Source organism: Marmota marmota, unplaced genomic scaffold (genome assembly GCF_001458135.2).
Source record: "Marmota marmota marmota unplaced genomic scaffold, marMar, whole genome shotgun sequence".
Classification (NCBI taxonomy): domain Eukaryota; kingdom Metazoa; phylum Chordata; class Mammalia; order Rodentia; family Sciuridae; genus Marmota; species Marmota marmota.
Genome location: NW_026000241.1, coordinates 2,361,147 through 2,378,173, shown reverse-complemented (window position 1 = coordinate 2,378,173; position 17,027 = coordinate 2,361,147). Strand labels below are relative to the sequence as shown.

At 61.5% G+C, this 17,027-nt stretch overlaps 1 protein-coding gene across 1 annotated transcript in view; it reads left to right on the top strand.

Annotated features, from left to right (window-relative positions):
• The window catches only part of Cacna1a (calcium voltage-gated channel subunit alpha1 A), a gene marked incomplete at its 5' end in the record, with an annotated part of 153,626 nt that overhangs the window by 10,053 nt on the left and 126,546 nt on the right, over positions 1–17,027 (top strand). The window lies entirely within an intron of this gene.

The following is a 17,027-nucleotide window of genomic DNA, read 5'->3' as shown; positions in this document are numbered from 1 at the left end:
CTGAGCTCCGCCTCCCCCAGGTCACCCGGCCTTGGGCCTGAGCATGCGCACCCCGCACAGTGCGGCCTTGTCTGTCACTCAAGTGCTGAGGCTCTGGTTGGAGCCTTTTGAGAGTCCCTTGTCTCTGGACTTTGGCTGTGAGCAGGCGGACGGGCCGCCCTGGCTGCCCCGGATGTCCAGTGCGAGCAACTGCCCAGGAGGAGAGCAGCAGGGCTGCGGGCAGCAAGGCCGGCTCCCCTGGGGCGTGGCCTCCACTGACACTCCAGGGACAATACACCCTGTCTCCTTCCGGACACGGGGGTCCCGGGGTTTCAGGGGGCCGAGAGCGAGTCAGAGAGAAGAGGCTCAGGGGCCCAGTGGACCCGGGCCAGGAGCCAGATGAGTTGGCCAGAGTGCCTATCGGGCAGGACAGTAAGGAGAGGCAAGGGCACACTGGGCTTGTCTCACTGTAACTTGAGGACGACGGTCACAGGGGAGCCATGGTGAAGGCACAGCTTCCCACGTGGTCATGCCTGGAAGAGGAAAGAGGAGTGGGGCTCTCTGTTCCCGTTGGAGTTTGGAGTGGCCCAGCAGCGGAGAAATGTTTAAAGGATGAACTGGACATTCAGTGGTGAATAAGAAGTCCAGCAAATAGGCGCTCACCTTTCTCAGGTAGCCATGGCTAGTGTTAAGTAGCTTCTCTGTGATTTTCTTGGCTTTTACCTCATGGCCGCAAAGTGGTTACTGGAGCTCCGTGCATCATATCCACATTCTTAGGCAGGGAAAAACAGGGGAAGAGGTGGTCCCCATCTAGCTCTGCCAATTTTGGGATCAGGCAAAGCAAAAGCTTACTCAGAAACCATCCGTTAAACTTCCACTTGCATCCCATCAGCCAGAAATATGTCACATGATCACAGCTAGATCCAAGAGAGTCTGGGAAAGTATTTCACTTTTTTACCACTCCAGAGACTTTTCTAACCTTTTTTTGTACCCCTGGTCCCTAACTTCCAGCAGTTTTGACTTTATGGTGGTGGGAAAGCAACGTGCATTCAGCAGAAACCTCACTTTGGATTTTGAATTACCATCTTTGCCCGGGTTAGCTATTCACATGCAGCACTCCCTGATGCTGCTGGGCGGTAGCAGGGACCCGCAGCCCCTCGTCAGCCTTACCGACACCAGGGCACAAAACCACACCCTCCAATTTACTGGGTGGCCAAGCTGTGCCCTTCAAAAGGCTAGACGCATTACGTGCATTTTTTATTTATGATATTTTCAGCATACACTGGGCATATCAGGACATAGCCCATCATCAGTCAGGGAGTGAATGTATATCCTTAAAAGGTGCATTTAGAGTTGGGATACTTCATTATAAAATTCCACCTGAATTCCCTCGTGTCCATTTGTTTTGTATGCTCCTATGTATCAGCTACACGTCATCACACAGTGCTGTGTAACAAGCAGCACCCCAGTGACCAGCATTTATAAAACAGTGATTCTGCAGGTTGGTGGGCTGGGCTGGGTTTAGCCGGGCGCTTCACCTCTCTAGGCTGGGATGAGCCCCCTCCTGGTGTTGGCTGGCTGCAGGCTGATTGAGGTGGCCTCGGCTGGAGGTCCACTCTGCTCCACACCGTGTCTCGCTCCCAGCAGGCTAGCTGGGCTGTGCTCACGCGGTTCTGAGAGCAAGAGGAGTGCTCAGACCTCTGGTCACAGTGGTGACAGGCCACTCCTGGGACAAGCCTTCCAGAGGCCTGAGTAAGCAACAAGGCCAGTCTAGACTTAGGTGGCACCCAAGACCCCCTTTCTTGGTGGGAGAAGCAACACGGACCCATTCCAAAGGGTGTGTGCACAGGAGGTCACTCTGACCCCCTGGGCTCCAGGGTCACAGGGCTGGTGGCATCTGCCAGGGGACCCCCCCACCCCAGCTCCTTTCTTTCTGACCCTGCCGTCTTTCCAGTGACTTCCCCCTCTCCTGCAGTGCCAGGACTATGGGAACCCAGGCCCCTGAGGAGTGTCAGTGTCAGAAGCAGAAACTAGTGAGGATTAGGCACCTGCTGTATGCCAGACGCTTCACATGCCTGTCGCCCTCGGCCCCTGAATAACTTCACAGTGAGAAATGGTGAGGCTCAGAGAGGGAGTCCACCTGCCCAAAGCCACACAGGCAGAAAGCTACAGCCAGGATTTAGGAGAGGTCTCTCCTGTGGCACCGACGGTCTGGCTTCCTCTCACTCAGATGTCACAGTAGAGCCCTCCGTGTCTGGGGGGTGGGCACTAGTTAGAAAGGGGCTTCCTTCTTGTGCTGCATGGGGGCAGGGGATCTAGGGTGTGGAGGAGGAAACAGAGGGCCACAGAGGCCCGCCCTGCCCTCCCAGTGCCCACTGTCAAGCCGGGTCAGGGCCCTTCCTCGTGGCCATCTGCTGGCACCCGTGACCCCATCCTGTCCCTCTGGGGGACCAGGGCTGAACCCCACGCCAACAGGACCTGAGAAGGGGGCTCTAAAGATCCCTCTTTTGAAAAATGAACGGGGGAAGGGGTGGATGTGTCCATCCCTCGAGGGCAGGGACCGTGCCTCCTGGTGACGTGCCCAGGTGTCCCCGGGGTGGATGGAGCAGAGGAGGGGCTGTCCCTCCTACCTGTCTTCCTGCTCTGGGGCAGGAGGGAAGCGCTGGACACTGTCCAGCTTTCTCTGGAGATGGGGGCACCCTTGGCCCCTGGCTATGCCTCGCCCTGGGCGTCAGCGGCCCAGCGGGTCCTGAGAAGCCCCGGCCTCCATCAGCGAGGCCCAAGGACGCAGGGGGCAGGGAGCAGTCCCCCTCCTCCCGTCCCTCCTAAAGGAACCCCTGAAGAGCTGGACCCCAGGCGGGACAGTGACCGGCGTCCCTGGCACCGGCTGTGTGGCCCAGGCAGGCGCAGTGGGTGCCCTGTTTGCTGGGGACCTGCGGGAACTATCCTCGAACTTGGGGTGAAGCACCTTCCTAGCCGTCAGCGCGGAGGCGGGGGAGGAGGACGGGAGGAGGACAGGATGCGGGTCCCACTCAGGCCACGGTGCACAGGTCGCCGGCTCTGCGGTGACCTGATTCAGGAATCGGGGAAGGAAAGACCCTGTTTCCAGATTTGGGCTGCCTGATGGCGCCCGGGGTCAGCAGCTGGTGACAGGGTGCTGCCCAGACCGGTGAGCTGGCCATGGTCAGCCGGTTTCCACTGGTAAAGAGATGGCCGCCCTCTGCCAATGGGACCTGAGGTCGCCGTGTGGCCACCCCTGTTGGCAGAGCAGGTGCCACAGCTCGGACGTCGGCCTGGTCAAGGTCAGGCTTAGCTCCCGGGGACCGTCAGGGGCTCTCGGGCCACGGCTGCTCCCCCCCCCCTCGGGCTCCTCTGCGGCAGCGGCCTGGGCTTTGATTTTGAGTGACAGGCGACAACGTGGGTTTCTGGGGCTCCGAGCGGCGCTGGTGCGTGATTCACGCAGCTGATGAGCGTCGCCGTCCCTGCGTGGATGTTCCATTTTTTTGTGATACCAAAACCTTGAAATCTGCTCTTGCACCTGTTCCCAGCCACGCAGCAGGTTGTCCCGAACCCGGTCCCCAGGTCCCCAAGCAGCGCGGCGGCTCCGGGACTCACTCCCCGCGCAAAGCTCGGGGCTGCGGTGCCACGGTGGGTCCATGGGTCTAGATGTCGCCACGGGTCCGGGCTCGGGAAGAGGGGACAGTTGTGTTTCTGACCGACCGACCGACCGACCGACAGACCCACCGAGCTCACGTTCGCCAGCCCCGCGCCTGCGCCTTTCCCCTGGAGCCCGCTCCAGGTCCCCCCTGTCACAGAGCCAGGGTCCCCTTCTCCTGAAGGGTGACAAGTGCCCCACGTGGTCTCCACCACCTTCCTTCCTCCACTCACCTGGGGTGGCTGTGCTGAGTCCCCGGGTGAGTCCGCCCTGGCCACAGGTGGACCCCGGCCACACCCGCTCCCGCCGACCCCCGACGTGGTCACCGTGGCTTCTACGTTACTCGGATGCAGCCCTCACCCGTGTCCGGGCCCCCTGTGCCCCCTGCGCCGCACCTTCAGAAGTACCTAGAGCCACCCGCCGCCTGGTGGCCCCGTCTGACCTCCTGGCTGCCCGCCCCGCGCCCCATGCCCGGCCCCACGCAGCCGCCAGAGGGCGCCTGTGAGTGCCCGAGGCCGGAGACCCTCCAGGACTCACCCCTCCGCCCTGAGAAAGGACCCAGGTCCTCCCCACAGGGCCGCGGGCAGCCTCTGCCTGTCTCCTGGTCACCTCCCCTCGGCAGCAGCCCCAGGGCTCCCTGCTGTTCCTTAGACTCACCTCAGGGCCTTTGCACGGCCATTCCCTTGGCTTGGGACACTCTTCCCTAGCTATGTGCTTTGCTCCTCTGTCACTTCCTTTGTATTTTTGCTTAAACGACCTTCAAAAGTGTGACCGCCTCCCCGTCACCCACCCTGACACCCCGACTCCCCCTTCCTTCTCTGCCTCATTTCCCACCACCCCCCGATGCGTATCTGCCAAGCCGTATCTATTTCTCGTCTTGGTGACGGTGTCTCCCACTGGATGCCAGCCCAGGATGTTCTATTCTGGTGCGTAGTAGGTGCTCAGTAAGTGACTCACAGAATGACTTGTCCCCGAGAATGCTCCGGGCACCCCAGTCCTGCCCTGCTTTGGTGACAGCAGCTGTGCCCTGCTGTCCCCTCAGCTCTGGTGAAGCATCTGATGTGATGCTGACCACTGTGCCCACCTCTGACCACGCTACCCAGTGACACCCAGCACGTCCCCTCGAGTGACCCTCACACTGTCCTCGAGAACTTTCCCGTCTTGTGCGCCTGCAGCACTGGCCCACCGGCTACCGTCCCCACCCCGTCCTCTTCCTGTGGCCTGGTGGCCGGCGGCCATGGCCTGGCTGTGGATTTGCCAGCTCCCCTCCTTGGGGGCACCTACGGGATGTCCCTGGGCCGCCCACCCCCTCCACGTGGGCTGCGGCTCCTCGGGGGGCGCGTGTCCCAGTTTCCTCTCTGCAGGGCTCCCCCGCCCATGGACACGGGTTCTGCTGCCCTCGGCTGCGGGGACAGGAGACCGTGGAACCCCTGCTCCGGGTTCTCTGGAGCCGCGCCTGCGGGGCAGCGGCGACTGCTGCCCCTTAAAGACCAAGTCGAGGTTGAAGCCCGGGCCATAGAGACCCCAGCCCACGTCCTCCCCGGCCCTCCTCTTCCGCAGCCTCCCAACACCCGGGAGCGGGCGGAGTGCGAGTGGCCAGGAGCCCAGAGAAACCAGGACAGGCACGGTGGGGACAGGCACGGTGGGGACGGGCACGCTGGGGACAGGCCCAGAGAGGGAGCTAATTTTAGTGGCTGAAGAAGCTGCAAAGAGAGAAGGGGAGAGGGACAGAGGGACAGAGAGGGGCAGGCCCCAGTGGTGGGCGCTGCTGAGCAAGGCGCTGAGGACAGTCCCGCGAGCAGGACCCAGGTGAGGGGAGCGCGTGAGCCCCTGGGGCCAGGCCGGGCCGAGCAGCCGTTTCTAGAAGGCCCCGTGTCGTGCCCCTGAAGAGCAGGGAAACCGAGGCACTGGCGCCAAGTCCAGCCTGGACAGGAACGAGGGGCACAGAGAGGTCGCGAGGCTTCAGGGGAGCAGGAAATGCCAGTGCAGGGAGGTCCCGGAACTGAATGGGCTGAGGGGAGACCAGGGCCGGGCGGCCGAGCACCCCGGGGTGGGAACCGGGGCGGACGCGGTGGAGATCCTGGTTTTCCTCCCAGACTGCAGGGCCTCTCTGACCCTCAGTTTCCTTTTCTGTGGAACGATGCCTGCCGTCTCCCAGTGTCCAGGAGAGGTGCCAGGAGGTGATCACGCAGGGTCCCCCCGGGGAGAGTCTCAGGAACGGGAGGTCCCATGTTTGGAAGTGATCGCGAACAATCCCAACACCAATGCTTGTGAGTGTCCCAGGCGACGCGCGTGCTAACTACTCCGCCTTGATTGTTGTGCGCTACCCGTGCGTCAGAGGATCGCACTGTATGTAAAACGTGTCCCACTGTGTGTCGGTTAGCACTCACACTATGCGCCCGGCCCGAGGAGGCCGTGGTCAGCATGGACACCTGCCCCTGTCCCCAGCACCTCCATCCAGCTGGGCCACACCCATCAGTCCTGTCAGTCCACTCAGTGGCGGTCAAAACAGCAGCGCTAGGCGGGCTGGGCGTGGCGGGAGCAAATGGGTCACTGGGCCTGGCGCCTGCCCCCTGGGCTCCCCCTTCCTGCTGCCACGAAGAGAGCAGCTTCCCCCCGCCACAGCTGTCCACCATGATGTTCTACCTCCCCCAGGCCCAGAGCTACGGATTGGCCAACCACGGCCCAAGTTCTATGTTGTCCTTGTGAAGTGTCTTGGTCCCAGCAACAAGAACCTACCTAACACAACTGTGATCATCCACATTTTACTTTTGCTCAGAGAAGCTAAGTAACTTGCACAGGGTCACACAGCTAGCGAGTGGCAGAGCTGGGGGTTGGACCCAGCAATGTGACCCCAGCATCTGGGTTCCTTATCATGTGCTTTCCTGCCCCCGTGACAGAAACAATCATCAGTCCCACAGAGCAGGGGCTGTAGACCCCGGCCCTCACGGAGCTAGCTCCCTGGATCTTTGCAACAGTCCGAAGAGGCTTGTTCTTGATGATTCTTTGTTTTATGGAGAGAAAGAGACAGAAGCACAGAGAGGTCAAGCAGCTTGTCCAGGATGCCCCAGCTGAAGACTCTGGGGTGTAGATTAGGGGCAGCCTGGACTCTGCACCCCGGCCTGGCCACGCCCGTGCCTCCTGTCATCCAGGTAATCAGTTTGTCACTCCGTCAGTCCCCTTGGAGCCCCAAGGTCCTGTCATCTCGTGCAGTAGCCGGGGTCCTGCGGCAGGGTGTCTCAGGCGTGGCCCTGATGACGTTTAGGTGGTGGGAGACTGTCCTGGGCGTGACTGGGTCTCAGCCACACCCTGAGCAGGTCCCCTCCCCCGCCAGCCCCGACCCTGGACGCTGCCGGGTGCCTCCTGGAGGGCTGCTGCGTAAACGCTCTGTGCCGAGGAGCACTGTGTGCCCGTGCTGGTGACTTGAGCTCCTCCTGCCGCCGTCCCTCTGTCCCCAAGGTGCCCCTTATCCCCGGGTGTGGCGCTCGTCCTCCTCAGGACCTGGTTGGACACCGGAGAGGGAGGCGTCCTCTGGGGGTGACCTGCTCTTGCTTCCTCCAGGTGCCTGGTCCCCTGTGCCCCAGCCCCTGCAGACCCCCAGGTGTGGAGCGTCCCCGTCACCAGGGTCGGCAAGGGCCACCCTGTGGTCTGAGTCCCAGAGACGGGGTTTCCCTCCTCCCCTGCTGGACGCCACCGGGACCCTCCCCTCCCACGTCCCTGGGGAAGGGAGACCGGAGCGAGTTTGCTCCCGTTTCTCTCCTAGAGCTCGGCCTGTTGGGGTCTTGTCTGGTTTGGGGTCCCCTCTTAGGATGCCGGGGTGGGCCTCGGCTGGGCCTCCTCCTGATGCTTCCCCGGGGGCCGCAGAACTCAAACCAGCCGTTTTCTGGGTCAGGCCGGTGCCCCGGGGGCAGGAGTGGTGGGATGTCCCCGTGGCCTCCTGGGAGTCCCTGACGTCTCGTCTTTATTTGGGGCAGAGTCGCTACGAGGTCCCCAGGCTCTTGGTGCTGCAGTGACGGCCCTCAGGTTCCGCGCAGGATGGTGGTTTTCCCTGTTTTTAGCCCGAGAACCGGTCGCTCACCCAGCCCGCGGCAGGCTGTCTGTGTCCCTGAGGGGGACAGCAGTCGGCATGCCAAGGAAGGGGATGGGAGGAAGGGCACTTGGGTGGGGCACCCAGAGGGCAGGGCGAGGGGCTGTGGCTGGAGAAACCAGAGCATGTGACCAGATCCTTGGGTGGCGCCTCAGCCTGTCCCCGGCCCTGGCAGGAGCCTGGTTTCCCGCCTGGTGAGGACCAGCCACCAGAAGTGCTTCTTGTCCCCGTGGAGTTTCCCCACGACAGCGCTCTTCGGGCCCAGCCCGGCCCCAAGCCCCACGGCTCTGTCCCCTCCCTCCCTCCGAGGCTCGCAGTCCCCCTCCCTGACCTCATCCTCCTCTGGTTCCTGTCACTTGTCCCCATTTCTGGCCAGAAGCTCCTGTAGGAGGGAGCCCACTGGCCTCTGTCCCACGTCTGCCACTAAAGCGCTTGGCGTCCTGCACTTACCCTTGGTCCCTTGCCTTGCCCTCTGGGCCCCGCGGGCGTGGACGGAGGCCCGTCTTGTCCGATTCCCAATTCCCTAAGGTCGGGGCGGGCGGAGCTGAAAAATCTGTCACAGAAAGAGCTCGTCCCCCTCGAGAGCGGGGCCAGGCCCCCCTTGGCCTGCGGAGAATTCAAGGTTGAGAGAACATGTGTCAGGGTCCCTGGGTCACCCTCAGGCGAGGAGATCTGCTAAGGGGACCCGTGGGGACAGAAAACCTGTGACATTAAAACTGCAAAAGGACCCAGGGCAGAGACCAGAAGGGACATCCAGGGGTCCAGGTTAGTCATCCGCCTCCCTCCTGCTGGACAGTGACCTCTGGAGCAAGGCCCTGCCCTCAGGCCCAGAGCCTGGAGCCTCCCAGGCAGCCAGTGACTGTCACACAGGACGCAGTGACAGTGACGTGCCGCACTGAGAGAACAGTGCCTGGAAGGGCAGAATTCGACTTCTCTGGCCCTGTGCAGTGGGGAGGGAACCCTCCAGGCCTCCGCGCCCGCCTCCTTGTTCTCCCACCACTGAGCGTATTGAGCCTCCTTTGCACAAAACTGACGCACTTTCAGGAGGCAGAGGACAGGATGGAGCCAGACAGGGTCATGCACGCCTGGGATCCCAGCCACCGGGAGGCCACGGCAGGAGGATCGCAAGTTTGAGGCCAGCCTCAACAACTTAGGGACAAAATACAGTTAAAAGGGGTGGGGACGCAGCTCAGTGCTGGAGGCCTTGTCCCCGATGCTTGAGGCCCTGGGTTCCCGCCTCAGGACCACACGCACCCACAGAAAGACAGGACGGAGGGGGCACCCCCGTCTTGTAAGTCGCACACCCAGAAATGGTGCTCGTTAGGCCCATCGATGGGGACTCGGCCCTGTGGTCACACTCCGCTGCTAAGAATGCTGGGAAGTGCAATTTGGCCCTGAAACCAGGGGACGGCTGAAATCCCACCCCCGCAGAAGGTGAGGGCTGGGCTGGGCGGCCCGGGTGGGTGGTCAGCGCTTCTGCCCCAGTACTGCGCGCTGCGTCCAGTTCCCAACGGAGTCTCTGCCACGGGGCGTCTTCATGTTCCTCCAACAGTGGGCTGGGGTCAGCCACATCTCCTCGTCTTCTCTGCCTACACTGTGTCCTAGGGTCGCGTGGTGAAGGGCCACAAACTGGCCCATTTGACACACAAAATATGGTCTCATTCGAGATCTAAACTCCAGCTGTGGGCAGGACCGAGGGCCTGGGGACTTCGGGAAGGGACCTTCTTGCCTCTCCAGCTTCTGGCGGACACAGCACCCCGGCGCCCCCCCAGCCCCGCTGTTCCCAGGATCACAAGTTTAACCGCCCCACGTCTCCTCTGTCCTGAGTGTGTTCGGGTGACGAGAATCACAGACCTCGGGCACCCTGGCGTGACCCTGTACCTTCCCGTCCTTGGGCTGCCCCGGTGAGGTACAGACCCCGGGCGCTTATCACCCGGGAAGCTCCTTCTCCGGGTCTGGAGGACACACACTGAGATCCGAGTGTTGAGGGGCCGGGTTCCCTCCAACGGCGCAGGGACACGTCCTTCCCGCCTGGCCTCCTCCGGCCTCTGGGGCTGGGGCTGCCTCCCCCTCCACCCCCGCTCTGGGGTCACGTGGCCAGCCCCCCCCTTTTCCCAACCCCCCTCTGCTCTGAGGGGGATTCGGGCTGGTTCAGAGCCAGGAGTAGAGTCCCCCGAGTCCCCGTCACATCTGTTCGTCAGGCCCCGCAGGGACGAGGCCCAGGCGAGAGCTGAGCAGGGAGGTGGCTTTGGCTCGGGGTGTCGGCTGTCGCGGTCACTCGGCTGCTTCTCCTGTGGGTGTGACCAGGCAAGACGTCATGGCAGGAACACTGGGGCGCACAGCGGCTCAGCCCATGGTGGCAGGAAGATGGGAAGGGGCTGGGGACAAGGCAGCGTCCCCACTTCCCTCCGTTAAGGCCCCACCTCCTAGACTAGGAGGATGACCTCGTCGGTGGACTGATCCACAAAGTTCTTGTGACCAGTCACCTTCCAGAGCCCCACCTCTGACCACACTGCCTGGGGACCAAGCCTGCAGTGTGCGAACCGTAACCGTGGCATCACAGGTGCCAGGGGTCAGGACGTGGACCTTGTCACAATCCAGGCCGCACCCCCAGGATGCCCTTGGAAATGTGACCCCTGGGGTCCCTCTTCCCTTGCATCTAGTACCTGAGGGGCTCTTCCCCAACATGGGCCGTGTGACCTGGGAAATTCAATGTCACCTAGGTACATCCCACTTAACAATCACTGTCCTGAGGACTTTTTGTGAGTTAACAAATTTCATTTTCTCTGAGGGTAAAACTGCAGAGAAATTGAGGCACAGAGGAGTTAAGTAACTCGCTCAAGGACACAGTAAGTGGCAGAGCCGAGGCCCGAGCCCTTGTGGTCCAGATAGATGCTCTGAGCACTCACGGGTGTCATCACAAATAGTTTTTGAGTCCCCACTGTGTTAAGTACCAGAAAGAAAAACTATAGAAATAGAGAGAAAGAGAAAGAGAGAGAGAGAGAGAGAGATGGGCAAAGTTGGGCACAGTGGCAGGTCCTCGTAGTTCCAGCTGCTTGGGAGGCTGAAGCCAGAGGATCTCAAGGCCAGGAGTTTGAAGGTCTGGGCTCCCAAAACAAGGAGACCAGGAGGCCTGGTGGCAGGGCTGGCAGGGGCTCTGCACCCTGGTCAGGACGCCGCGTGTTTCCAAGCAGCAAGACACCCCCCCCCGGGTGGGGGACACTGGAGAAGCCCCGCCGGTGCCCCCCGGGGAGCCAGGACTTCACCTGTGGCCGGCCTGCTGCTGCCTGGCGGGTCACCTCGTGCCTCCAGGGAACTCAGTGGGGACTGTCCTGTGGGGGGACTGTCCTGTGGGGAGCCTGCCCTCCCTGGCCACAGCCCTCCCTCCTGTCCCTGCCCAGCAGAGTGGAAAGACCAGGGCCCTGTCACAGAGGTGGGTGGCAGCAGGGACTGGGCCAGCCTGAGCCTCTCCGCCCTCCTGCTCGGGCTGAAGATTGGCAGCTGGCTGCCCGGGGAGGCCTGGGGCGTCCTGGCACCTACCTTCCCCCTGGACAAGTGGCTGCCACCTTGGAAATGGATGTTGATCTCCCTGAAAAGTTCCCTCTGACCCTGGAGGCCGCCGTCCTACGTCTGACCCCACGGGTGGAACAGCTCTGGCCACCTGGTGTGAGTGGATGGGACACCTTTGTCCGCTCGTGAATGGCCTGTCTCAGCATCGTGTCTTCAAGCTGCCTTCGTTTTCACTGCTAAGTAATATTCGTTGTGTGTTTTTGCCACTTTGGGTTTCTGCATTCACCCTTGGGGGACACCCATCGCTTCCCCTTTTGGGGGCTCATGCTGCTGAATGGGGCCATGCAGACATGGATTCTAGCCCCTGCGTAGCATAGGCAGAAATTCTGGGTTTAATCGTTTTTAGAAACCTCCTTACTAAAGTTTGAGTTGATTTAAGTTAAATTTAGAATTCCACTCCTTACCCTCGCTGGCCACCCTTCAAGGGCTTAAAAGCCACGTGTGGCTGGTGGCAGTGGGGCCGGACAGCGCAGACGGAGAGCGGCCCGTCACTGTCAGGAGCTGTCAGACAGCGCTGCGCAGAGTCCCCGGGGAGCCTGCGGACTGCGGCAGGAAGAACAGGCCCAGGCTGGCGAGAGACCGGCTTCCAGGCCTGGATCCAGCTCTCATTTCCTGGGTGACCTTGGACAGCTCCCCTGGCCCCTCTGGAACTTTCCCTCGTTGGTAAAATCAGGAAATCGGCCTCTGAATTCCACGGCCCTGTCCACCTCCATCGGGGCTCAACCCGCCCGTTCTGAGCACTCGGACTTCGAGCCCGTTGGTCCGGTTCTGCCCAGCAGGAGTTTCCCAGCTTCCCCGGAGGGTGGTGAAGGCTGGTGTGCCGTTGACGTGCAGACCGGGCAGAGGAGGAGGGCCAGCGGCTGTGTCCAGCTCCTCCAACGCACTTTTCCATGTCTGCACCACCCAGCTCCACGCCACGCCACCCCTGCCCTTTCTCCATCTCACAGGGCGACCGGCCTTCCATTGTCTTAGTCAGTGCGCGCTGCTGTAACAAAAGGCCCAGGCTGGGTGGTTTATAAGTAAGAGAAATTTATTTCTCCCAGTTCTGAAGGCTGGGAAGGCCAGGGTCAAGGACCAGCAGGTCCAGTGTTGGGTGAGAGCTGCTGTCTCTGATTCCAAGAGGCTGGCTCTGCCGTGTCCCCCCAGGGATGCATGCTGGGTCCCCCCATGGCAGAAGGCAGAAGGGCAAAAAAGACCAGCTCCCTCTGTGGATAGGGCTCCTCATCCGATCTGCGGCAGAGCCTCTGTGTGTCTGTCAGCCAGTCCCCCAGGCCCTCCTCCCTCCATCCCCGCACCATGGACGGCAATCGGGGTGGAGTTTCAACACCCGGGTCTTGGGGGCCATTCAGACTGCACCCACCCACAATCCCGCCCTCTTCCCACGTCCCTTTGTCTCCTCATCTGACTCTTCACGCTTCCAAGAATGTGTCCCCCTCTGTCCCTTCCTCACCTCTCCTCCCACATCCCCCAAAGCCACTTTGGGAGAAGTCCCCCAGTGAGTGACCACTGTCCTGGGTGGCACCTTGGACACCTGAGACGCCGCCTCTTCTCGGCCCAGTGACCCGTCTTGGCTTGTTTCCTCGTTCCTCGTTGTCCCTGAACAGCCCCCAAGACGGGGTCACAAGGGTCTCCTGTCCCCTCGGGGACGCCCTCTGTGTGCCCTGCCTGATTCCCTGGTCACCTGTGCCCCTTGGCCCGCCAGGCTCCACCGCCCCTACCTCGGCCCGCTCCTTCCCCCAGCTCGTTGCTGCTCGTACTGTGTCGGGCTGAGTGACTGGAGTCTGAAGTCCAGGAAGAGAAGTCGGAGCCGGAGACACAGATGCCGGCGTCATGAATCTGTGGAGTTATTTAAAGCTGTGAAGCTGGACCAGCACGTGGGTATCAAGCGCCCGGCCGCCCTCCATCATTAGAGGGAACAGCAGGGAACCGAGGGGAGCAGACCAGGGCCGTGCACCCTGGATACCATGTCAGGAGGAGGCTTTGCAAACAGGAGAGTGATCACAGGCTCACCAGAGGCCCCTGGGAGGGACAGGGACTGTGGGATTTAGCAGCATGGATGGCCACAGTTTGGGCAGCAGGAAGTCCAGCCACAGCTGCTTAGGTGCAGAGGTGGAGGCAAAGGCTACCGGAAAGATCACCAACAACTGTTAAAAAGTGTTACTGGGAGCTGGGCATGGTGACACACACCTGTCATCCTAGTGACTCAGGAGGCTGAGGCAGGAGGATTGCGAGTTCGAGGCCAGCCTCAATAACTTAACAAGATCCTGTCTCAAAATAAAAAATGAAAAGGGCTGAGGATGGGGCTCAGGGGTTAAGTGCCCCTGGGTTCTATCCCCAGGACCAAAAACAATTGGATCAAGAGCTTTACTGAGAAGGGAAGAGGGAAGGAGATGGAGTATCAGTGGGTAGGCGAAGTGAAGTTTAGAAGTTGTTTTCTTTAAGATGGGTCCTCTGGCTGCAGACTTCAATGCCAAGAGGAATATCCCATTAGGCCCGGGAGATGTGACAATGCCTGGGAAAGAGGGTAGGGCTGTCAGTGGACAAGATAGGATGATATTGAGTGTACTCGTGTGTCTTAGTCTGTTCTCTGTTGCTGTAACAAAACACCTGAGATCAGGTAGTTTACAAAGAACAGAGGTTTATTTAGAACATGGCTTTAGAGACTGGATATTCACAAAAAATTGGCACCAGCATCAGGTGGGGACCTTCTTGCTGCGTCATAACGTGGCAGAGGGGAGCACATGTGAGACGGCGGGAGTGCTAGCTCAGATCTCTCCTTCTCCTTCTTCTCTTCCCCTTCTCTCAGTAATGCCGTCACCATGTCCCCCACTTGTCACCTCCTTTCTTCCTGCCACCTTCCAAAGTCCCTCCCTCCCCATGCCATGAATGTAAGGATCTGGAGAACAGGTCCTAACGTGACTTCTGGGGACACACCTGAGCTGCTGTGTTTCACACTTGGACGGAGCCTGGGCAGGTCACCTGCAGAGCAGGAGCAGGTGCCCCGTGGCTCGGTGTCGGGCACAGGCTGGGCGCTGGCCAGGGCTTGAGGAGCCCCGTGCTGATGCGTCTGCAGCTTCCCAGGACGGCTGGTGGGCAGCAGGGGCTCGTGGAGTCCGCAGACGCTGCGGGGTGCCTAGTCTGTCCGCGGCACTGTGCTGGGTGCCTGGGACATAGAAACCAAGGACAGGGACAGCACCTGCTCCACCAGACGACACCATGCATGTGCGTGTGGGGACACACACACACAACTGTCAAAGGGCCGGGCGCCCAGGGGTCAGGACCAGGACGGCCACCGCGGCTCTGCGTGCCCACAGCCGTCCATGCGGAAGCCCAGGGCGGCAGGTCCCGGGTGCTCCAGACGCTCCCGTCCCCACCTCCCACCATCTTCCTGTCCCCACCCGGTGGCCAGCTTTTGCTCATTCAGGAAAGCCAAGATCCGAGGAGTCACGATTGTATCAATGGACCCGTCTCCGCGGCAACAGCCGTGAATGAGCCAGCCAGGTAACCCTGGAGATGGCTGAATGAGAGGTGGCCCGTTGCCACGGAGACGTGCTGAATGGAAAAGCCCCGACGCGCAGGGACACGAGCAGGGACACGTCATGGGATGAGACAGCGCACGGAGTCGGGGTGTCTATTTTCAACCCCGAGTTACAAAAATACGTCTCCCGGAGGCTCACGGTCGCCGCCTCCGCCGCCGCCCACCTGCCCGCTCCTCACCCGCGTCCCACGACCCAGCCCCATTCACCGCGTCCTTCAAACCCCTCAAGGACACTGGGGGCTCCTCTTTGGGTACATGTCCTTGTCTCTGGTGGTACTTCCTGAACCAGCTATGGCTTCCTCTTGGGGACCCTTCTTGGGGACCAGCCCTGTCCTCAAGGCCACCAGCCCCTGAGCAGAAGCTGAGTACGTTCTTTAGGGCAAGAACCGGGGGGACAGGGCCGGGCAGCCGGCACCTGCAGGTGTCTCAGCGGGTCGACCAGTTCTCCCTCCAGGAACTGACCGACCCTGCACTTGGTGCCTGCTGGTCACACTGGTGGCCTTGAGCACCTCCCTTGGGGACACAGGCAACATTTGTACAAGCCCAGGACCTGGTGCCTTGGAGGGTCTCTTGGAAGAACCTGGAATCTCTGCTGTGACCCAGGTTCCTTATCTGCTCAGAGCACATGTCACCTGCCCCCGTCCCTCCCTGGCCTGTCCACGGCTCCACCCTCTGCAGTGAGCAGTGGCCCCAGGGGACGGCCAAGCCCAGCACATCCATCCTTTGGGGTGTTTGGAAGCATTAAGAAAAGGAAGCCGGTGTCCGGATGCTGATCAGAGCTGGCACTTATAAAGCACCTACTGTATACGAGGCACTGTTGGAAACACTAGCAAACTTAATATCCACTCACTGGATCCGGTCACAAGCCTGTGAGGCGGCTCCACCGCGTCCCCGTCCCACAGCAGGGGAAAGAGGGTCTCGGCTCTTTCCAAGACAAGTCGTCAGGCAGGGAAGCAGGTTTCAGAACGGCTGCCCTGGCTTGTGGAGGCGCGGACCCTCAGATACTCCCGGGTGAACCCGCGATCCGTCTGCCTCCGTGGGGGTCCCGGGGGGCCTGGAGGCCGGCCTGCAGGGAGGGACGCGCCCTCCCATGGCACGGTTCTCCTGCGTTGGGCACGTCCCTGTGTGTCACCTCCCACGTAACAAAGAAACAGGGTCCTTAGTCGCGTCTCCTGGGCTGGGATCTGGCAGAAGATGGTGTGAGCAGGGTCTCAGCCCGAGGGGCCCGAGGCCCACCAGGTGGCAGACACCTGAGGTTCCAGTCCAGCCTGGAGGCCGGTTCTGTGCAGGAGACAAAGTGACCAGAGCCGCGTGCCCAGGCCCGTGTGTGCAAGCGCCACACGTGTGTCTCACGGGTGTGTGCTCACGGGTGTGTGCTCACGGGGCCGCGGTGTCTGGGCATCGGGGAGGAAAACAGCAGGAGAAGAGCAGACGGAGAATCGGGAGGAGGGTCGCGTCCCCTGAGGGCACAGGGAGCACGGAGGGACCTCGAGGGGGTGGTTGTGACCGGACTTCATTCAGAAGGGCCTTTCTGGCTGAAGGGGGGTGGCCTGTGACACAAGTGAACGTGGGGACCCCTGGTGCCCTGGTGGGTGAGGGCCAGCCAAGGCCAGCCCCGGGAGTGGCGTGCAGTCCACGGTATGCAGGACGCCGGTCCAGTGTGAGCGTGACGGGGACTCTGCCCCCAGGCCCCGTGAGGGCAAGCCAGCGCCCATCCTGCACGCTGTGGAGCCTGGGCAGGTTCCTAAACCCCTCTGAGCCTCGTTTCTTTCACCCGCTCAGCGGGGAGGAGGATGTTCCCGCGTCACAGCGTCACGGGGAGCACGACTTGAAGTTGACCTCGTGAAGCGCTCAGGACGTTGCCTGGCTCCTGCGGGCACCCAGCAGACACCAGGGATGGCCCATGGTGACGATGGAAGTCCCCGTCACCTCTGTTGCCGAAGGTCTCTTCCCGTTGTTCTGCCATTTTCTTGGAGTGACATTTCGCACGTTTCCCTCAGGGGGTCACATTTAGCACCGACCCATCCCTGGGGACCAGTTAGCCCACCTCTGGGAAGCGCCATGGACGTCACCGTCGTTCGGGCCGGAAGCATGTCCAGCTGCAGGTGTCCCAGCCAAGGCCGCGCCCCCCGGGGGCCCCGGATGGGCAGGTGGAGGCTGCGGGAACTCGGGGCTCTACTCCTTGCCCCTGTCCTGCC